Genomic DNA, 24,053 nt, shown 5'->3' with positions numbered 1-24,053 from the left:
CACGACTGCGTGGCAGCACACGACTCCAAAACCATCATTAAGTTTGCTGATGACACGACGGTGGTAGGCCTGATGATTGACGACGATGAGACAGTCTATAGGGAGTAGGTCAGAGACCTGGCAGTGTAATCCCAGGATAACAACCTCTCCCTCAATGTCAGAAAGACAAAGAAGCTGATTGTGGAATTCAGGACACGGAGGGCCAAGCATGCCCCTATTCACATCAATGGGGCTGTACTGGAGCGGGTCGAGAGCTTCAAGTTCCACAAAGGAACTATCATGGTCCAAACTAGGGGTGTGCCGAGTAGCCGGACAAAACGAGTATCGTAACGGATATGGGCAACTTTCTGGATACAATTAGGATCCGAGTATTTTGTGTAATTATCTGTGATTAGAAAAAAAATGAAGACCATACTGCACTGTACTCTCTTTAAGTCAGTCATGTGCGAGGCTCTACGTGGTCTAAATACGTCAACTGTCTAGTTTGCCTGTCTGTAAAGAGAAGCTGCATGTTGATCCTGCTGTTCTGCTTAGATAGAGTGAAATTGTACTTCTCCGTCCACTCGATTCATCATTTCACAACCACTTTTCCTGGCATGTTTTCAGTCTGATCCTTTAGATTGCTGTTGCCTACTACTATGATAAATCACATGGCGAGGAAATATTCTATGAAGCTATCAATGTGCATTATATTTAACAAGCAGGGCAAAATGGTAGGGGAAAAAGATGAAACGCTGATGAGCATTCTGACTGAGTGACAGCAAACTTGGCAGCCTGCTGAGGACACAGAGACACACACAGACCCAAACCTTTGCAAGCTGCTCCAAATCTGCAGCTTTTTAGCAGTGAGAACGTGCAGTGATTTATTTTGCCAACATCTATTTAGGCATATTAAAACACTTAATTTTTTCCGATCACGAGTATCATCCAATCCGATTCGACTATCAACTGTCAATTTACGGATAAGTTTACAAATAAGAGTGTGGCCATGTTGGTGCACCCCTAGTCCAAACATACCAACACAGTCATGAAGAGGGCACGACAATGCCTCTTCCCTCAGGAGGCTGAAAATATTTGGCAGATATATATATATATATCAGATCGTCAAAAGATCGTCAAAAAGTTCTACAGCTGCACCATTGAGAGCATCTTGACCGGCTGCATCACCATTTGGTATCAGTGGATTGTATTTATGGATGCCAAGGGAAGCCAGGCTTCCCCCAAACTTGACCATAAATAAAAACATATTCAATAATTTTGGTCTCTCTGTGCTTTTACTGAGTTTTTACTGAGTTACAGTTCATATAAGGAAATCAGTCAATTGAAATAAAGTAATTAGGCCATAATCTATGGATTTCACATGACTGGGAATACAGATATGCATCTGTTGGTCACATACCTTAAAAAAAGGTAGGGCCGTGGATCAGAAAATCAGTCAGTATCTTGTGTGACCACCATTTGCCTCATGCAGCGTGAAACATCTCCTTCGCAAAGAGTTGATCAGGCTGTTGATTGTGGCCTGTGGAATGTTGTCCCACTCCTCTGTGTGAAGTTGCTGGATATTGGTAGGAACTGGAACACGCTGTCGTACGTCAATCCAGAGCATCCAAAATTGCTCAATGGGTGACATGTCTGGTGAGTATTTTCAGCTTCCAGGAATTGTGTACATATCCTTGCGAAATGGGGCCATGCATTATCATGCTGAAACATAAGATGATGGTGGATGAATGGTACGACAATGGGCCTCAGATTCTTGTCACGGTACCTCTGTGTAATCAAATTGCCAGCAATAAAATGCAATTGTGTTCGTTGTCCGTAGCTTAGGCCTCCCCATAGCATAACCCCACCACCACCATGGGACACTCTGTTCACAACGTTGACATCAGCAAACCCCTCGACCACACAACGCCATACACGCTGTCTGTCATCTGCCCATAACAGTTGAAACACGGGATTAATCTGTGAAGATCAAACTTCTCCAGCGTGCCACTGGCCACTGAAGGTGAGCATTTGCCCACTGAAGTCGGTTACGACACCGAACTGCAGTCAGGTCAAGACCCTGGTGAGGACGACGAGCACACCGTTTTTCTTCTTGCAAACTTCTTCGGTTGTGTAAACCCACAGTTTCATCAGCTGTCTGGGTGGCTGGTCTCAGACGATCCCGCAGGTGACGAAGCCGGATGTGGCTGTCCTGGGCTTGCGTTGTTCCATGTGGTCTGCTGTTGTGAGGCTGTTTGGATGTACTGACAAATTTTCTAAAATGACATTGTAGGCGGCTAATGGTAGAGAAATAAATATTCAAATCTCTGCCAACCGCTCTGGTAGACATTCCCGCAGTCAACATGCTCTTTCAAAACGTGAGACATCTGTGGCATTGTGCTGTGTGATAAAACTGCACATTTTAGAGTGGCCTTTGATTATCCCCAGCACAAGTGGCACCTGTGTAATGATCATGCTGTTTAATAAGCATATTCACATGCCACACCTGTCAGATGGATCGATAATCTTGGCAAAGGAAAACTGCTAATCAACAGGGATGTAAACAAATTTGTGAACTGAATATGAAGAAATAAGCTTTTTGTGCATGTGGAACATTTCTGGGATCTTATTTTCAGCTCATGAAACATGGGACCAACACTTTACATGTTGTGTTTATACTGTAGTTCAGTATATTTCCTTTTTTATTTTTAGAAAATGTTTCCAACTTTTTAACTCTGAATTGTTGGGAAAGGGCTCATAGGGAAGCATTTCACGGTAAAGTATACACCTGTTGTATTCAGCGCATGTGACAAATACAAATGTATTTTATTCTAAATGTATTTTGCTGGTCGGATCAGTGGAACGGAAGGGGAAAAATTATGGTTCTGTTCAGAACAAAACGATGGGGAAATGATTTAGGTCCAAACCCCTGGGGTAGACTTTGATCGCCAGTCGCGGTGAAAAAAGTAACACTCCCAATTTTTTAAATGCATATTAATGCATACTGTTAAGACCTGGAGCGTGAGGTACTGTTAAGACCTGGAGCGTGAGGTACTGTTAAGACCTGGAGCGTGAGGTACTGTTAAGACGCTGCGAGCGTGAGTATGTTAAGCCTGGAGCGTGAGGTACTGTTAAGACCTGGAGCGTGAGGTACTGTTAAGACCTGTTAGCCGTGAGGTACTGTTAAGACCTGGAGCGTGAGGTACTGTTAAGACCTGGAGCGTGAGGTACTGTTAAGACCTGGAGCGTGAGGTACTGTTTCACAAAAACATAAGCGGCACCTTTCAAATACGGAGCTAACATAACCACAACATTTTTTATGCAATGAGACAAGGACAGGGTCTTGCAATGTATTGAAACTTTTTCTTTCTGCATACATTATTCGATTTTATGGGGAAAATCAAAGCCTTAATTATTGTAATTACCATTGCATGTACAGTGCATTCGGAAAGTATTCAGACCCCTTTTTCACAATGTATTAAACATTTTTTATTTAACCAGGCAAGTCAGTTAAGAACAAATTCTTATTTACAATGACGGCCTAGGAACAGTGGGTTAACTGCCTTGTTCAGGGGCAGAACGACAGATCTTTACCTTGTCAGCGCGGGGATTCAATCTAGCAACCTTTTGGTTACCGGCCCAATGCTCTAACCACTAGGCTACCTGCCGCCCCTAATTAAACATTTACATAAGTATTCAGACCCTTTGCTATGAGACTCGAAATTGAGCTCAGATGCATCCTGTTTCCAGTGATCATCCTTGAGCTGTTTCAACAACTTGATTGAGGTCCACCTGTGGTAAATTCAAATGATTGGACATGCTTTGGAAAGGCACACACCTGTCTATTTAAGGTCCCACAGTTGACAGTGCACATCAGAGCAAAAACCAAGCCATGAGGTTGAAGGAATTGTCCGTAGTGCTCCGAAACAGGAATGTGTCGTGGCACAGATCTGGGGAAGGGTACCAAAAAGATTCTGCAGCATTGAAGGTCCCCAAGAACACAGTGGCCTCAATCATTCTTAAATGGAAGAAGTTTGGAACTACCAAGACTCTTCCTAGAGCTGGCCACCCTGCCAAACTGAGCAATCATGGGAGAAAGGCCTTAGTCAGGGAGGTAACTAAGAACCCGATAGTCACTCTGACAGAGCTTCAGAGTTCCTCTGCGGAGATGGGGGAACCTTCCAGAAGGACAACCATCTTTGTAGGACTCCACCAACTAATCCTTAATGGTAGAGTGGCCAGACGGAAGTCACTCCTCAGTTAAATGCACGTGACAGCCCGCTTGGAGTTTGCCAAAAGGCAACTTAAGGACGCAGACCATGAGAAACAATATTCTCTGGTCTGATGAAACCAATATAGAACTCTTTGGCCTGAATGCCAAGTGTCATGTCTGGAGGAAACCTGGCACCATCGCTTCAGTGAAACATGGTGGTGGCAGCATCATGCTGTGAGGATGTTTTTCAGCGGCACGGACTGGGAGACTAGTCAGGATCGAGGGAAAGATGAACAGAGAAAAGTACAGAGAGATCCTTGATAAAAACCTGCTCAGAGCGCTCAGGACCTCAGACTGGGGAAGGTTCACCTTCCAACAGGACAACAACCCTAACTACACAGCCAAGACAACGCAGGAGTGTCTTAGGGACAAGCCTGTGTATGTTCTTGAGTGGCCCAGCCAGAGCCCAGACTTAAACCTGATCGAAGGTCTCTGGAGAGACCTGAAAATAGCTGTGCAGCGACGATCCCCATCCAACCTGACAGAGCTTGAGAGGGGGGGAGAAACTCATCAAATACAGGTTTGCCAAGCTTGTAGCATCATACCCAAAAAGACACAAGGCTGTAATCGCTGTCAAAGAGTAAAGGTCTGAATACTTATTAAATTTGCAAAAATGTCTAAACCTGTTTTTGCTTTGTCATTATTGGGCATTGTATGTAGATTGATGAGGGGTAAAAACGATTAAATTAATTTTACAATAGGGCTGTAATGTAACAAAAAGTAAAGTGGTCTGAATACTTTCCAAATGAGCTGTACAATTAGGAAGGCATCTTGAAACCACCAGGAAGATTATTTTTGCAATATAAACCAGTTGTGAAAAAGCACATACTTTAAATGTTATATGAGACCCATATTGGTGAATTCATGGATATCAGGGGGCCTATTTCATTACAACTCAAGAGCCTTCATCTCCTCATGGTGGCCATATTTCACCATAATGGATGTGTTTTTTGTCATTCCTCTCTCCGCAGTAGTTAATTGCTCATTTTCTTACTCTCTATTTGAATGATGCAAGATATTTTGTTTATTACAAACCTCTTGCTAAAAAAACTCCTTTCCTTGTGACTACTCACAATGCGGTTGTGTTACAAGAGTTGTATTTATTCCTTGGGAGGTACTTATACAGAGCCTTCAGAAAGTATTTACACCCCTTAACTTTTCCCACCTTGTGTTGTGTTACAGCCTACAGTTAAAATGGATAAAAATGTTGAAGTGAAATTCTGTTGTTCGAAATGTTTACAAACGAATAAAAAATGAAAAGCTGAAATGTCTTATGTTAATAAGTATTCAATCCCTTTGTTTTGGCAAACCTAAATAAGTTCCGTGGTAAAAATGTGCTTAACAAGTCACATAATAAGTTGCATGGACTCACTCTATGTGCAATAATGTTATACATTATTTTTGAATGACTACCTCATCTCTGTACCCCACAGTCGAGCAGTGAATTTCATACACAGTTTCAACCACAAAAAACGGAGGTTTTCCAATGCCTCGCATTGGGTGAAAAAAATGAAAAAGTAGACATGGAATATCCCTTTGAGCATGGTGAAGTTATTAATTACACTTTGGATGGTGTATCAATACACCCAGTCACTACAAAGATAAAGGCGTCCTTCCTAACTTTTACCATAATAACCCAATTGACAGAGTGGAAAGTGAATAATAAAAATATTCAAAAACATGCATCCTGCACTAAAGTAATACTGTAAAAAAATGTGGCTAAGCAATTCACTTTTCGTCCTGACTACAAAGTGTTGTATTGGATTTTCCCCAAACATAACACAATACTGAGTACCACTCTCCATATTTTCAAACATAGTGGTGGCTGCATCATGTTATGGACTGGGGAGTTTTTCAGAATAAAAAATAAATAAAATGGAGCTAAGCACAGACAAAATCCTAGAGGAAAACTTGGTTCAGTTTGTTTTCCACCAGACACTTGGAGATTAATTCACCTTTCAGCAGGGCAATAACCTAAAACACAAAGCCAAATCTACACTGGAGTTGCTTACCAAGAAGACAGTGTCCCTGAGTGGCCGAGTTTCAGTTTTGACTTAAATCTGCTTGAAAATATATGGCAAGATTTGAAAATAGTTCTCTAGCAATGATCAACAACCATTTTGACAGAGCTTGAATAATTTTGAAAAGAATAATGGGCAAATGTTGCACAATCCAGGTGTAGAAAGCTCTTAGAGACTTACAGTACACAGAAAGACTCACAGCTGTAATCACTGCCAAAGGTTATCATGTATTGACTAAGGGGGTTGAATACTTATTTTATCAAGGTTTTGATTAGTGTTTGATATTGATTAGCATTTTATTTTTCATATATTGTTTTATTTATTTTGTAATCTTTATTTTACTAGGCAAGTCAGTTAAGAACAAATTCTTATTTTCAATGACAGCCTAGGAACAGTGGGTTAACTGCCTTGTTCAGGGGCAGAACAACATATTTTTACCTTGTCAGCTCAGGGATTCGATCTTGCAACCTTCTGGTTACCAGTCCAACGCTCTAACCACTAGGCTACCTGCCACCCCTGTTTTCAAAATGTTAGAATTTTTCTTCCACTTTGACATTACAGAGTATTTTTGTAGATCATTGACAAAAAAGGACAATTCAATCCATTTTAATCCCACTTTGTAACACAACAAAATGTGGAACAAGTCAAGGTGTGTGAATACTTTCTGAAGGCACTGTACTTAGGAGAGTTTGAGCCCTTTGGAGATCAGATTCCATTTTTCTCATTGAGGTAAATAGAACTGGAATTGCAGTTTACTTCCTGAATTGACTGAATTGAAATGGCATTGACCCCAACTAAGTACAGCAGCGGACTTGGTCTCTACCTCTGTCCCACATTGACCCCATGTTTCTGGAGTTGGGTGGATAATCTGTCTATCTGGCCCCCGGGCCCTCTGTCTCAGCATGGGGGCTGAGGACACTCTGAGCCACAGATAGGTTCACTCCTTTCAGGCTCTCGGCCCAATTGGCCTGCTCCATGGAGGTAAAGCCAGCAGCCAACTTCCAGAGGCCATCGGTTACGATAAGCCGCTCTGGCCCATTGCAGCCCACTGACTCTGAATAGAAGGGTCAGTATAGCTAAAGATCCAGCCAGGCACAAGCCTCCTGACACAAGAACAAACATCCCATACTGCAATGACAAATAGCAAGTAGAAACAACTCCCTCTATAATATAACAACCTAGGAATAGGAAAATGCACAACGTGTGTGTATGTCTGTGCGTGTTAGGCTGACATTAGGCTGAAAGCACACAGTTTAAGCACAGATGAGAGATACACTAAGTCTACTCTCTCACGTTGATATTTGTCCTGCTCTCTGAACCTGCCACAGCTAGGCATTAAAAAGCACATAGGTCCCTATGGAAGTAGCTGCACTATTGTGGAGCTGGAAGTGGTTTGGGCTTTCCATGATTAGATAGAGGCAGGTTGGCATTTATTGTCATGAATCTTGCAGCTCTGCAGAGTGGTCACTACCTGGCACAGCCACAAAGTCATAAAATATGATTTTAAATGTAACCCTAATCACACCCAAATGCCTAACCCTAACATTAAGACCAAACAGCTTAACATTTTTACGATATAGCCAATTTGGACTTTGCAGCTGGCCCATCTAGGTTGTCAGTTCTGCCACCAGGGCAATATTCATGACAATAAACTTCAACCTGCTGATTAGAGCTGAAGAGATATTGTATTTTGTATTTTGCTGCTCTGGTAATTGGATTCAGACAGATCCCACTGGTACTGTTAGGATTAATTGGAAGGTGAAAGGCTTCACAAACACTGTAATTGAGTTTCCGAAAATAAAAAGCCACTTTTCTAGAAGTAGAGATCCTCTTCAGTAGCTAATCACTACAAACCACAGAAACACTCTCCAACACAGATTAATAGTGAAACTTAGAAAGTAAGTTGGGTCAGTAGCAATTGAACTTGTTTTTTTCTGCAAAATAATTGCAAGATCAAATGTGAGGGCGACTACCATGGTTTACGGGTCATCATTCTTACAAATATACAGACAAACACTTATACCCTAGCACACAGTTAACCTACACAATCTAAAGGTATTTTAGAGTCTCTAACATAGAATGTACTGTATAATACTGGTGAAATCTAGCTAGTCCACCAAAAAAAGCAAAGAAAGACATATTCCACCGTATGGTATCTTGGTTAACAGCTGCTGATGAACGAGGACTGACGGCATGTGATGGGGCTCCTCCATTAGAAAAACACAACCAGATGTTATTTCTAAAGGGGATCATCTGCTTATTACCGTGATTTCCAGCAGGAATAACTCAGCTCAGTGCCTCAGCGACTGCTGCTTAGCAGTGGCAGGCGTTATTCAGCACGACAGGCAGATGTGTGGGTGCATGCATGGAGCGAGGTGTGACTTTGTTGTGTTGATGACAGAACAGTGGGCTGGATCCCAAATAGCACCCTATTCTCTTTATAGTGCATTATATAGTCAATAAGCTGCTATTGCAGAGGCACCCAGTGTCTTTTCTTCTATCTCCAGACCTGCTCTGCTTTGGAAGGAGCAATTATCCATTTCATAATTTCACCATTATAATTGGAAGTACTCATTTGGATTGGATTGCATTTAAATGCAAAGTGGCAGTTGTTTGATGAGTGACCATATTGTTTGTGGTTATTTTGTGTGTCAGTGTTTCCGCTGCAGTCATTTAACTGTGGCGCTGCACCACCGCAAAATCATTCCCACCACACCCAAGTAATACTGTATGAAACATGAACAAAGATTCCTGTCAAAAAATAATGCTAGAAAATGTCCCCATTGACTTTTTCTCTAAAAACAAAATGAGTAATGAATAGAAAAATCAGACAACCCCGTAGTAGAATAGAATTTACCGAGACACATTCAAGTTACGAGTGCCATAGGGAGGGAAACCAGCATTCTGACAAGCAGTCAATGCACAACAATAATTGCAATTGTGGAGAAACAGCCATTTTAATGGAGGTGATCCCAGCATATAAAGCACATGAATAGGCTATGTCTGGATTTGATTAGTCTAGGACCAAGTGTCTCCTTAACAACTTCTACCCCAAGCCATAAGACTGCTGAACAATTCATCAAATGCCCACCCAGACTATTTACATTGACCCCCCCCCCCCCAGCAAATGTAGGGCCTACCTGTCACAAGAAAAAAAGTTGCCATGATGACATGATAGGTCTACATGCATTGTGAACTTCCCTCCATACTGAGATGGGCTGTATGTCCCCACCCTGAGCGTGTAGAGAAGCCAGATTTAGACATTGCATATAGTTTAACAGTTCCATTTCACGTCATGCTGTTCATACAAGTCATTTATTATCCTTTGCCGGTTTCTCGCAGCTATTTAGCCCGGGAGTGGTTTCGAGCGATACATCTCGGTAACCGGGTTCCCGTAATTCAAACCTTATCAAGATCCATGTTTTCTTGTATGTGTTTTTTGAATCACTCCTCGTGTGCACATTCGGTAATACTGTATACCCCGGTATGGTACAGAAATGTTATGACGGTATGAAAATCTGGATATAGCCCAACCTTTTTACTAGACTTGCATTTTAACGTTTGTATAGATGAATGACTGCACGTAGCCTAGTCTAAGACAATTACTTTACCGTCCAGTGACCACCATATTCCAGATGCTCAACACTAACGACCACTAATACAACCACTCACTCCATCACGTAAACCGCTTGTGGAGTTGAGTTGAGGTCCATGTGAACTAAAACGATTGTGACAGGGCTGGTTAGCGTGAGCTGCCTTTGACGGACGCTCTCATCGCTATATGCACGGTTTGGGCAGCTGGGAAAGGATCTCTAGCTCCAAGGCAACGCACACAGGCCTGTGATGTTTTATCGAGCACACAGGCTTTGGTTTATGCTGTCTGTCCTGTAGGAAGAACAGCTGTTTGCATGAATCTTTAATGCACATCGGCCACATCATTGTTGCTTCATTCTGGCAGATGTAGATCTGGATCCCTTCACTCTCACTTTAAACTGCTTCAAGTCGCCTTCACTTCGAGAATGTTAAATCTCATTCATTCAAGTGTCTCGCTTCCTACAGGAAAGTAGCGAACGCAGTTTGAAATGCACAATGGGGCAGTTAGCTCGCAGCCGGATTGTGGAAATAAATATGAATCTCGCCACATTCACAAGCGTCCTAAGCTATTGCATATATCAGGAGTCGACAGCAACCAACATATCACATTTGCTTCTGTCAATAAATGAAGCCCACCACCAGTCTGAAAATCAACTACATTGGCTTTTTACTGGAGAATGAGAAGATCTGGACACCAGCCAAAACCAGAAGCTATTCAAACTGTATAGTAAGCAGCCTGTTAAGTTTAAAGTTATAGAATCGACTTAAAAATGACAATCTATGAGAACACTTAAGCTTCTTTACTATTTGTGCACATACATCACTAAGAAGTTCCACATGGCACTGAGAACAGACTAGGCTGTGCCACTGTCAACGACAAAACATCTACTCTGGCTGTCGGTTTAAATTGCTCTACATGGAGACTCTACCGTCTGTATCACAGAAGTGTGAAAAGCAATAACAGCAGCAAAGTGCAACAGTGGCTTTGATGTCAATATTTTCCCTCTTGATAAACCCTTTGGGCAAGTGCCCTTCTTCGGCCAGCCAACACAAACAAAGCTTTGTCGTTGTTTGATCCTGTCAACAGAGTGTGGATAGGCTGAAAATATAGACCCTTACTCCAAGGGTCACTGTCTCCAGTCTATGTCTGAGGTTGGTCTAGCACTCTAGCGGTCACATATACTGCCCCTGGAGACCAGGCTTAGATGCCACAAACCACCTCCTCGAAAATCGGCATCCGATCATCAATCTCTGTCTCTGACACTGTCTATCTCTCTGTGTAAAAAAACAACAATAAAACATTTATGGAGGATGAAACTGTCGTCCTTTAAAATTAAAAATACATTGTCCTCAGCCTCACCTACCAGATCCATGCGAGGCACTGATGGAACTAATTACCAGAGATAATGTCACATTCTGTATCTGTCGAAAAGTTTGTGGTCATACGCACATCCTTAAAAACATAGGTGCTGGGCTAATAAAGAATACTAGTATAGAGCAAGAAGGCCCGCACACTGTTAAAGCTCCCAATTCACCGATTTATTGGCAACGTTACGATCCGAAACAGATCTTTGTCGTGTCAAACAAACTGAGTGCTCATATCCCAAAATATACACATTTCACCTGACCATTGCAGACAAGACGTATGGTGGGTGCAAAAACAATGTGTGTCTCTCTAATAATTGAATAACAATGAGATGGGTACATATAGTAGTTACAGAAAATAATATATATTTACCAAGTGGGTAACCACATTCTGTGTCTACCGCTGCCAGTCAGGAGGAAAGGAGATGACTCATTTGAAAATGCTAATTGGGCTATATAAACGAGCGGCTGTGAGACAGAACTTTCTCAGTGTGTTCACCTTTGAAAATGTCAGATCACAACGACAGGCATAATTCGCTCTGTCACACTGAATGTTATATAGTAGTGTAGCTTCTCTGAAGTAAGGAGAAGTACAGTATGCGGAAAAATAAAGGGAACAACTATATAGAATAAAAGGCGGTTGCTCACTGTTTTGCTGCTCACTTGGTTCTACAGAGTATTGCCATTCAATTAAACAAATAACCATCCAGGTCTAACAGAGTCAAGCTCATTAAGAGTGTTGTATGAAATGTTATAGTACCTTTCAGCAGAAGTCAGATGTCTTTTTTGGGGAGGAGTTCTGGTTGCTCTGAAGGTTGACATGGACTGTATCCACAAACAGATGCTCCTCAGTTGTTTCTGTCAAAACGAAGACAGACAGAGAGACAGTCAGCCCAACCCCGGGAACGTAATTCATTATACACATCAGTGTGCCATTGTTCCGCTATGTACCCTTCGTGTATGTGAGCTGCACATCAATGTGCTGTACGTAACGCGTGTGTGAGTGCGTGTCTGGTGCACAGAAAATGTATTGTACAGTGTGTGTGTAAGTGTGTGTGCATATGAGTGTGCATGTGAGAGAGTCCCTCATTTTCTGCGTACAAATTACTGTAATGTACAGTAAAGCGAACAATAAAGCCCCAACACCCCCGGCTTCCAACTCCTGTGCCTCCTGCCTAGTACTCTGCCTTACATTTGAAGATTACTCTCCTTTCCAGAGTTTCCCCTAGGAGAGAAAAAAAGCTGGCTGTGTCCAGGAACTCGCTCTCTCTCGTCTAACTGTCACTTGTCTCTCTCTCGCGCTCTCTCTCTAGTCTAACTGTCACTTGTCTCCCACACAGGCTCTCTATCTAGTCTAACTGTCGCTGACTGTCTCTCTCTGAGGCTGTGCAGAGACACTGATGGTCGAGATGGGATGGTGTGGTTCTCCCACACAGAGGCACTGTAATTGGCTCACCATGATGGGTCATAAACATGCATCACAAGGGCAGTGGAGCGCCAAGCAGACAGCTAACTAAGCTTCTCGCTCTCTCTGCTTCTTACACACAAAGAGACACATATACACCCCCCCCCCCCCCCCCCAATGACACACACATGCACACACACAGAGAAATGCACACACACACACACACACTTGCATGCACGTACACGCACACACAGGCATGCACACACAAACATACACACAAGATGGCGCCGACATACACAGTCGGCCTGTTTCTAACTCTTAGCCAACTTTGCAGTATTTCTCATTTACTTAGTCATTTATTACATTATTTGCTTAGAATGTCTTATATTATTACCTACAGCCGAAAATAACTTTTGGATATTAGATTGGCAGTCACTCGCCAGCATTTCGACAATATATTCGACTTCCCTGAACTGGATCCTTTGTTTGTACTTACTGAGGCATTCATCCCAGGGTCTGCAGCAAAATGAAGAAGAGGAAGAAGAAGTGGGGTCCTAGTCAGACTGAGGCGGCGGGCGTATCATCCACCGCTTCTGAGTATATTACTCGCTAACGTTCAGTCCCTGAATAATAAAGTAGATGAGCTCAGGGCGAGGATCTCCTTCCAGGGAGACATCAGGGACTGTAACATACTGTTTTACGGAATCATGTCTCTCTCCGGATATATTGTCCCCGTCCATTCAGCCAGCGGGGTTCTCTGTCCATCGCGCAGACAGGTCGCCTCTGAAAATAGTATCGACGTATACACTGACTCGGCGACTAGGTTCATCGGGAAGATTAGAACTAGATCCAAACCAAAAAACGTGGATAGATGGCAGCATTTGTGCAAAACTGAAACGCAAACAAACACATTTAACCATGGCAAGGTGACTGGGAACATGAACGTGTACAAACAGACCAGCTATGACCTCTGTAAGGAAATCAGAGACGCAAAATGACAGTAGAGGGACAAATTTGAGTCACAGTTCAACGGGTCAGACATGAGACGTGTGGCAGAGACTCCAGACAATTATGGATTATAAAGGGAAAGTCCGCCATGATCTGGACACCGATGCATTGTTCCCAGTTAAAACTAAACACATCGCCTTGTAGCACTCCTGTCATTGTGAAGTCCTTTGACAGGCTAGTTAAAGATCATATCATCTCCACTTTACCTGGAGGTGATATGACAGATTCACAGACAACGCAATCACCATTGCGCTGAATATTGCCCTATCCCACCTGGACAAGGTAGGCAACAACACCTCCGCCACGCTGATCATGGACTACGAGCACACCCCCATCCACATAGATGGGGCCGCACTGAAGAGGGTCAAAAGCTTCAAGTTCCTCGACGTGCACATCACTGGGGACATGAAATGGTCCCTCCACACCGACAGCGTGGTGAAGCGCCTTTTCAACCTCAGGAGGCTGAATATATTTGTGTTGGCCACTAAAACTCTCAGATACACCATCAAGAGCATTCTGTCGGAATGTATCACCGCCTGGTATGGCAACTGTACAAGTGCTTCAAAGCTGGGGCTGAGAGACTGTTAAACAGATTCTATCTAAAGGCCATCAGACTGCTAAACAGTCATCACTAGACACTGTCACTAGCCGGTATCTGGTACTCTACTCTACCTCCATCCAGTAAATGTCAGGGGATCCAGGCAGTAGATAAAGATACAGTCTCCACAACAAGATCAGATACCAGTGATAGTGAGATATAGGCAGTGAAAACCATAAATGTAGGGCACTGCTCTGCTTAAAGCCCAGGACGCTGCACTACCTCTGTGTGTTGTAAAACCTGAAGCTCAGGCCTGTGTTGCTCTGCCTGTCTGTGTGTTGTAGAGCTGCAGAACCTGTGTGAGAACCTGGAGGGTTGTGCAGTTCTCATAGAGGTCCACCTCACTGGGAATCCCCTTCAGCAAGAGACCAGCTGGAGGTAGGGCAAGCCCAATGATAAACACAGAATACATATGGGCAACAAGCCCTGGGCCCCGTGGTTGCATGCTCCTGTGATAGAGAGCAATGTTGTCATACAAACAAACTTATACAGTAACACTGTACTTGGACGCTTGGCCATAACGGCTACATGCATCCACTGTCATCAACATAACAAGGATTAGTTTAAAAATGGCTTTAAAATGGTAGCAGAGAGAGACGGACACCAACTTCTCTAGCTTCTCTGTTCTGGAATATTACTGCTGGAGCGGATGTGAGAAGTAAAGTTACATACCAAGGGAAAGCCATGCCACTGCAATATTTAATATCATCCCTCATGTCGCAGAACGTGGTCCCAGTGCGGAGGAAGATGTTGACTGAGGCGACTTAGGGCTGGATCGCTAAAGTTCATCTTTATAGCGTGATTGAAGGGTTAGGGTTAGGATTTTGGTCAGTGCCGGTGGCTGAGGAGTCACGACACTGGTTTGAGTTTTGTTGCCAGGGGGAGCAGTAAACGTGGGCGAGGGCACCAATGAGATTTACAAATAGTCCAACTTTGTATCACGCCGCATTGAAACAATCGCTAAAAGGGTGTACATTTGAGGGTTCTGTGTTGGTAAAGTATGTAGATGATTTGTTATTGGCGTCAAAAGACGAAGAAACTCATATGCGAGACCTAGGTGTTTTAACATTTGTGAGACATTTTATTATGTTGTTTTCTGAAATTGCTGAGCCACTTGACAAAAGGTGGGAAGGGAATTGACAAAAGGTGGGAAGGGTCCCCATGAACAAATAAAACGGAGTCAAGAGTGTGAGGAAGCGTTTGTCGAGCTAAAGAAGCAATTGTGTCAAGCACCAGCATTGGGGTTGCCAAATTTAAAATGACCTATTCAAATTTTTGTTCATGAACATCATGAACATGAAGGACATTGTAGTGCAGTGGTTATGCAAAATCAAGGGGGGAAAGAGACCATAGACCCACTCCAATTTGCTTACCGCCCCAATAGGTCCACAGACGATGCAATCACAACAACACTGCACACTGCCCTAACACCATAATACCCTCCAAACTCGTCATTAAACTTGAGACTGGTGTTTCTACCCCGCCCTGTGCAACTGGGTCCTGGACTTTCTGACGGGACGCCCCCAGGTAGTGAGGGTAGGAAACAACATCTCCACCCCGCTGATCCTCAACACTGGGGCCCCACAAGGGCGCGTTCTCAGCCCTCTCCTGTACTCCCTGTTCACCCATGACTGCGTGGCCATGCACGCCTTCAACTCAATCATCAAGTTTGCAAACGACACTACAGTGGTAGGCTTGATTACCAACAATGACGAGACGGTCTACAGGGAGGAGGTGAGGGCCCTCGGAGTGTGGTGTCAGGAAAATAACCTCACACTCAACGTCAACAAAACAAAGGAGATGATTGTGGACTTCAGGAAAGAGCAGAGGGAGCACCCCCCCTATCCACATCGACGGGACAGTAGTGGAGAAGGTGGAAAGTTTTAAGTTCCTCGGCGTACATATCACGGACAAACTGAAATGGTCCACCCACACAGACAGCGTGGTGAAGAAGGCGAAACAGCGCCTCTTCAACCTCAGGAGGCTGAAGAAATCTGTCTTGTCACCAAAAACACAAACTTTTACAGATGCACAATCGAGAGCATTCTGTCGGGCTGCATCACCGCCTGGTACGGAAACTGCTCCGCCCACAACCGTAAGGCTCTCCAGAGGGTCTGTGAGGTCTGCACAACGCATCACCGGGGGCAAACTACCTACCCTCCAGGACACCTACAACACCTGATGTCACAGGAAGGCCAAAAAAATCATCAAAGGACAACAACCACCCGAGCCACTGCCTGTTGTGGGCGGAGCAACAACCACCCTGTTAAGAACAAATTCTTATTTACAATGAATAGTGTGTTAACAGTAAATAGTGTGTTAACTGCCTTGTTCATGGGCAGAACGACAACTTTTTACCTTGTCAGCTCGTTGATTCAATCTAGCAACCTTTCGGTTACTGGCCCAACGCTCTAACCACTAGGCTACCTGCAGCCCCACAGTAAATTAAATTAGATTACCAGGTTCATTTTTCATTACGTTATAATAATAAGTTATGGGCAGAGTTAGAAATTTGGCTGTCAGAAGAATTACAATGGAAATATACTTTTAATCTGTCTGTCTGCATATTTCAAGACATGGCATACAAGGGTGCTGTGAGATACCCAATGGGTTGAACGATACTTTTCTCATCAATCCTCTTGAAAAAACAAACACTTAAAAACTGGAAATCAACCAATCCTCCGTCGTTAACATAATGGAAAGGTAAAATGCTTTATTGTGAAAGTGTGTGGGTGACAGAGAGAAACAAAACTGTGAAGTTGGTGGAGAGAGATGCAGGACCTGGAGATGGGGGTGTGAGCATATGGGTCTGGGCAGGTGTGATGTAGTTGATGTTTGTGTGATGTGGTCATTTGTATGTTTCGTCATGTTTAAAAAACAAAGGAAAAATGACAGCTTGCAACACGAACCTGATTATGTATTTTATTTATTTTGTTTACAATCTTCATTGTAACCACAATGGCACAACTAATTGAACACACACACATGAGCAGATTAACTTGGTCAAAGCATTTCTTTATTAAAGACTATCTGAAATAATGTCGGTACTTTTTTATTTTGATCCAAAGCCACAAATGAGCGAGTCACTCAGTTTTATGCTGACAAATATAGCTTTATGCTGCAAAATAGCCTACTAAATCAATGTAATTGACTAAATAAAATAGTCAATTTCATAAATAAAACAAATAAATTAAATAGCTCAGGTCCTGAAAATATGGGCAACCCTTTTCCAAAACATATTCTCGATGGACTCTTTGTCATTCATTTTCTTCTTCACATCAGCAAAGAAGAAATCCATGTTTCAGAAACTCACTTTATATAGAGGGGATATCACACTGTGCTGAATAAAGCCAGTTTGTTACATTAGAATAGTTTTTATTACATTTTTTAAGAGGGAGAGAAACCAAAAGCAATACCTAAAGCATAATCGATCGTCTAACTCCCTCTAACGATAGCGTGGAGCAATGACGGAATAACGCAATTTACCACCATCTACCACAAATGTGTCGCGGCATAAGTTCAAAACATTTAATAGAGGAACCGCTGTACCTTTTAAGCCTACATTCAGTAACATCTATCAGTTACATGCATATATAAACTCAGCAAAGAAAGAAACGTCCCTTTTTCAGGAAAGGGATGTTTTCAAAGATAATTCATAAAAATCGAAATAACTTCACAGATCTTCATTGTAAAGGGTTTAAACACTGTTCCCATGCTTATTCAATGAACCATAAACAATTAATGAACATGCACCTGTGGAACGGTCGTTAAGACACTGACAGCTTACAGACGGTAGGCAATTATACACAGTTCTGAAAACTTAGTACACTAAAGAGGCCTTTCTACTGACTCTGAAAAACACCAAAAGAAAGGTGCCCAGGGTCCCTGATCATCTGCGTGAACGTGCCTTAGGCATGCTGCAAGGAGGCATGAGGACTGCAGATGTGGCCAGGGCAATACATTTCAATGTCCGTACTGTGAGACGCCTAAGATAGCTCTACAGCGAGACAGGACGGACAGCTGATCGTCCTCGCAGTCACAGGATCAGTACATCCGAACATCACACATGCAGGACAGGATGGCAACAACAACTGCCTGAGTTACACCAGGAATGCACAATCCCCCCATCAGTGCTCAGACTGTCCACATTAGGCTGAGAGAGGCTGGACTGAGGGCTTGTAGGCCTGTTGTAAGGCAGGTCCTCACCAGACATCACCGGCAACAACGTTGCCTATGAGCACAAACCCACCGTCGCTGGACCAGACAGGACTGGCAAAAAGTGCTCTTCACTGACGAGTCGCGGTTTTGTCTCACCAGCGGTGATGGTCGGATTCGCGTTTATCGTTGAAGGAATGAGCGTTACACCGAGGCCTGCACTCTGGAGCGGGATCGATTTGGAGGTGGAGGGTCCGTCATGGTCTGGGGCGGTGTGTCACAGCATCATCGGACTGAGCTTGATGTCATTGCAGGCAATCTCAACGCTGTGCGTTACAGGGAAGACATCCTCCTCCCTCATGTGGTACCCTTCCTGCAGGCTCATGACATGACCCTCCAGCATGACAATGCCACCAGCCATACTGCTCGTTCTGTGCATGATTTCCTGCAAGACAGGAATGTCAGTGTTCTGCCATGGCCAGCGAAGAGCCTGAATCTCAATCCCATTGAGCACGTCTGGGACCTGTTGGATCGGAGGGTGACGGCTAGGGCCATTCCCCAAGAAATGTCCGGTGGAAGAGTGAGGTAACATCTCACAGCAAGAACTGGCAAATCTGGTGCAGTCCATGAGGAGGAGATGCACTGCAGTACTTAATGCAGCTGGTGGCCACACCAGATACTGACTGTTACTTTTGATTTTGATCTCCCCTTTGTTCAGGGACACATTCCATTTTTGTTAGTCACATGTCTGTGGAACTTGTTCAGTTTATGTCTCAGTTGTTAAATCTTGTTATGTTCATACAAATATTTACACATGTTAAGTTTGCTGAAAATAAACGCAGTTGACAGTGAGAGGACATTTCTTTTTTTGTTGAGTTTACATATCAGTATACACATACTGTACATACAAGTTATTTAGGTCAGATAACTTGTGACGCAGATTATGCAGATGATGCCGATGATGCAGGTGGCGGTTGAAATGCAGGCCAAAGTGGGACACAGGTGTTTGGGATAAGCTCCGTGTCGATGGAGCCTCATTCTAGCACGTCCTTCCCTGTCTGTGTACCAAATGGTACCATATTCCCTTCATAGTGCACTACTTTTGACCAGGGCGCATAGGGACTAAGGCCCTACCTATGGGTGTGAGAGGAGAGTGGCTACAGCATCGGTCAGACAGCTGAGCCTTTGGTTCTCTCCTAATTGGGGTAATTTATTGTCCTAACAGGCAGCGCAGCTGTGGCTTTACAACATCGCACCAATTAAACCCAGATGCTGAAATGAAAGACATGGACAAACGTGACTGGACAATGAATCAAAAGACCATAACTCAAATCTGAGTAATAAATGTGACAGAATGTGACCGAGGAGAAGCGAGGAGGACGGCTCTCCAAAAACACTCTGCTGATGTTGGAAACAACAAGCAATATCATTATCAATGTAATTCAAAAAAGCATATCTCAAATGACCTGATAATTATAATTAATATAAAATGGATTATGAGTAAAATACAAAATAAGATCAGGGAGTTGAATTTCATTCTTAGATTTCTCATGAGCGTTCCAGATTTCTGTAATATATATTTTTTTCCTAACAAAAATGGCAGTGGTCAAGATCAGGTGGATTGGAGAATCGGAGTGAATGGCCCAGGAAATGTGGAACATAACAGGAAGAAATCAGGTCACTATGGCGATTGCTACAGGGCATGGATAACCCCGACATACTGTGATTGGCCTGCCTTTCCTCTCTCCCTCCCAGTCAGAACCCTTTAAATGTTGTGCCCTGGGAACAGGCACAAACGTGAGTAAGACAGATAATGACATGGATGGAACAAGAGGAGGATGGCACAACCTTAGAGATCAGCTCACAGATGAACATAGCATTTCCAGAATGAAGGCTCTCTTCTTGTCATGTGACCCCAATGGAAAATAACAAATAAGGACCTTATCTTGATGACGTCTTGAGATAGTTTTGTACTGTTCCTTTATTGCTCGAAGAACCATGAAAAAGTAAAGAACCCTATGATAAGTTGTGCCTGAGATAGTACACCTTTGTACACATCTTTATGGTGTCACCAATCAAACATTCCGAATGGCTCACCCAATATGGCTGCCAGTCCAACTAGCATGCATGAGTGCTTAAAATTGGAATATACTAATTATAATTATAGAGTTTGGGTGGGTCCAAGGTAGTGTGTATGTGAAGGGCAAAGCGGGACGTGTGAGCGTGTGAGCATGTGAGTACCTGGGTCATATGAGAGTGGCTGGCAGAACTATAATGTGGAGCACCTTGTTAGAACGAGCAAGACTCGAGATATCAAAGATGAAAGGAGCTAGGGGTGCACGATTTGCAAAAAATATCTAAATGCGATTTTTGGGGGGATGCGAATTTTGCGAATATGAATTGTGATTTTCAAACACTTGGGTGAAAACTTGGTAATTCCATCAGACATGGTTAAAACAATTGGCAGGGTAGAGAACGTCACTTCTAAAATGAGATCGTAGGAATGAATACATACTGTGCTAACTGGATACAAAACCAAATTAAACAAATATTTTCCCACTCTGTTATACTTATGATAATATTATTACACCTACATATTAAAAAACATTCATTTTTCACATGATCATCAAAATACAGTGTGCTATAAGCGCAGCACTAATTATTTAATTACATTATGAATTCCTATTTTACCATTATGAGTTCTTAATAATATATGTTTTATTTATTTATTTCAGTTGTATTTATTTCGCCAGCCATAATGTAGGTTTAATTATGTATAAGTAGGCTCAATGATTATTATAATTCAAAGTGCCTTAACATGTAACACGTAAGCTACAGATTGCAAAGTGAAGCCTGTTTCATTGGAGGCTGGTCCAGTAATTAAATACGATGGCCTTTAGCACGTTTGTGCCGTTACCGTTATGCACACTTGCTGCTCCTCATGTAGGCCCCAGGCGGCTAAAGCTTCTCTCAACCTCAGAGTGATGTTTTCACCCCCGTGATCTCCGGGGATGTAGCCTATGTCTGCAAGCACCGACCATTCAGTTGAAACTCCTCATCAATAAAGTGTACTGTCAAACGAATGTTTGACTGTCGGTTGTTCTGCTAGACAAAAGGCATGTTGTAGTCACATAAATCAACATGTGTAAGCTCTGTTTCAGCTTCTTCCCTTAATTTAGTTATACTGTGTTGGGATGGTGACTTGGGAAAAATATGGGTGAATCTTTTTCTCCTGTCCAGCTTGTTTATTATCTTCTTGACGCCGCCTTTGCTGACAGTGTAAATATGAATCATGTCTTTGGCTATGCGATAGATAGGCGATAGCCTCAGTGAATTCTCTGTTTCTGCGGGGGTTTTAGTAGGGCGTTACACTTGAAAACGCATCGGCAATCAATACCTGCTTAACGTAGGTGGCTGGCTATGGCCGAGTGTCTTTGCTGCTGTTTGGCACTTGTTTCACCGTGCAATCAGCGTAAAGTAGGGGATGGTACTTCTTCAAATGATTGAACAAATGTGTTGTGTTGCCTCTTGTTGTCGCCACAACTCCGAGGTACTTTATGCACATTTGGTTGACATCAGTTTGCCTGTAGCTGGAATATTGCCATACGACGGAGGTGCGCCCTTCTTTGGCAGCAAATCGACATTCCCGTTAGCACTAGCAACACTCATGTTTCCAACACTGCATTTTTTCCCTCACCAGGACAATTGTGATTGGCCAGCATGTGCATGCCACGCAGAGTGAGAGAGCCCGTTTGTGATTGGTCAGCACCCTCTTATGCATGCAGGGAGTGAGTGAACGGAGTCTAGCGCATCTCATTGGAGAAGGTACCTCATTGGAGGAGGTACCGTAGTCTAGTTTTTCTTGTATCAAAGAAAGGAGAAAATTGCAGCCTCTTGCAATATGGATATTTCACATGTCAATATCCTGAATTTGATCGTGCAGCCCTAAAAGGAGTACATGCAGTCCTAGAGAGAGTATCTCCCTCCATCCTCCTTTAGAATTCCAGTTCTGTCTGGAGCTCCCCTGAAGCCCATTACCTTCTCCATCCCACTACTGACTTAGTGCTTCTCTGGTGTACCCTTGGCAGTGGTGTCTTGTTCCTCAAGGGAAGTAGTGCTCTACCTGAGCAGCGATATCAGCAGCCTGATGGGAAGCAGGAACCTTCGTGTTTTATGAGGAGAACGAACGAAAGGCCCTGAACCCAATTATCTTTTCTTTGTTAAATAAAACTCCACTGGCCGTCATTTCAACATGCAGACCACCCCCCCCACTGTGATTACAGATTTAATTAGCTGAGGACCTTGCTTCAGGGAGACTCCTAAATCCATATTGATATTTCTGCAGAATGTGGAGATAGGGCCTTGTCCTCATGATCAGCTACAGAGACGCTACTGCAGAAAGAAGAAGGGGATGAAGTGGGGTTTTCTAAAAACGTACTCTCTCCTGTTTACTTTTTCCACTGAGGCTAATAGTTTTATTGCTCTATGAGGCTGAACAGCATGGCTGAATTATGCAGAGCATGGCAGAAACCAATGCTGTTTCACTGCAAGTAGCTCGGATTTAAAGAGCCCTGCTGTCAGAATAGAAGCATTTCTGTTATTGACATTTGAGAATATTCCACAGCTAATCTGATATAAATTGATTAAGTGTTCTGAGACCTTCAGCCCCATTTGGAGAGTGGAATCTAATTTGGATTTAATGGTGCAATTTGCCTCCATAACTTTGTCATGATGTTTTAGGCGTCAGTTTTTCTTTCTGGGGGGGGGGATAACAGTAGCATTGTGATCATGAAGGTGAAGCACCCTTAAACAGAATACTCCATGTACACTGAATTGTATGTGGTACAACTTACCATCTCTTACGTCACACATCACAGCTATGATTATAGTCATGACAGCATACTGTAACTACATGCTACAAACTGTAGGCAACCGAACCAACATTATACTGTCTAGATTACCAGTATACACTTGATGTAACAATTAGGCAACCAACAGCTACTATACATGTCAAGAGTACAGTAAGCTACATTAGAGTGTTGTAATGAATAGTAAGAGATGACGCTAGAGTACGGAAGTGTCAAGTGGACCTCTTCAAACCCCACTCATGTATTAATATTTTACTAGCATCACACACATAAATACCCACACACACACTCCATCCCTCCTTCCCTTGTTCCCCTTGGCTCAGAGAAGAGAGAGGCCCCACGACATATACCTGTCTCCTGCTTCATCTTACAGCCCGATTTTCAGATGGCAAGGATGACAGGAGGTGCTCTCCGCTGCTGACAGCGCTGCCTTACGGGGGAACTGGAGCTGTCTCACAGCCTCCCACATCACACTGCTGCCAGGCACCAGGCTACGCCCATGACAAATACACACACATATGAGTACATACAGACATGCGGGGGCACACAAAGACCCAGAATACAAACAGTAGGCACACAAATATACAACACAAACACAGAGTACCACACACGTACAGGCACACAAGCACCAAGGGCACATAAATACCACACAAATACTGAGCAGCACACACTCCACACACAAACATCGAACAAACAGAAATAACACAAACATATATAATAACACACACACACACACACACACACACACACACAAAAAACAGAGAAGAGTAGCTTCTTGTATAATCCC

At 43.2% G+C, this 24,053-nt stretch overlaps 1 protein-coding gene across 1 annotated transcript in view; it reads right to left on the bottom strand.

Moving 5' to 3' along the window:
- LOC111952978 (alpha-1,3-mannosyl-glycoprotein 4-beta-N-acetylglucosaminyltransferase C-like) overlaps positions 1–24,053 on the bottom strand; it is a 109,147-nt gene that overhangs the window by 80,153 nt on the left and 4,941 nt on the right. Inside the window, exon 2 of the mRNA XM_023972027.2 lies at positions 11,993–12,090. The gene's annotated coding sequence lies outside the window, so the exon portion shown is untranslated. The remainder of the gene's footprint in view (positions 1–11,992; positions 12,091–24,053) is intronic.

Source organism: Salvelinus sp. IW2-2015, linkage group LG26, assembly GCF_002910315.2.
Source record: "Salvelinus sp. IW2-2015 linkage group LG26, ASM291031v2, whole genome shotgun sequence".
Classification (NCBI taxonomy): domain Eukaryota; kingdom Metazoa; phylum Chordata; class Actinopteri; order Salmoniformes; family Salmonidae; genus Salvelinus; species Salvelinus sp. IW2-2015.
The sequence above is the reverse complement of the archived record's forward strand: the minus strand, read 5'-3'. Positions and strand labels throughout refer to the sequence as shown.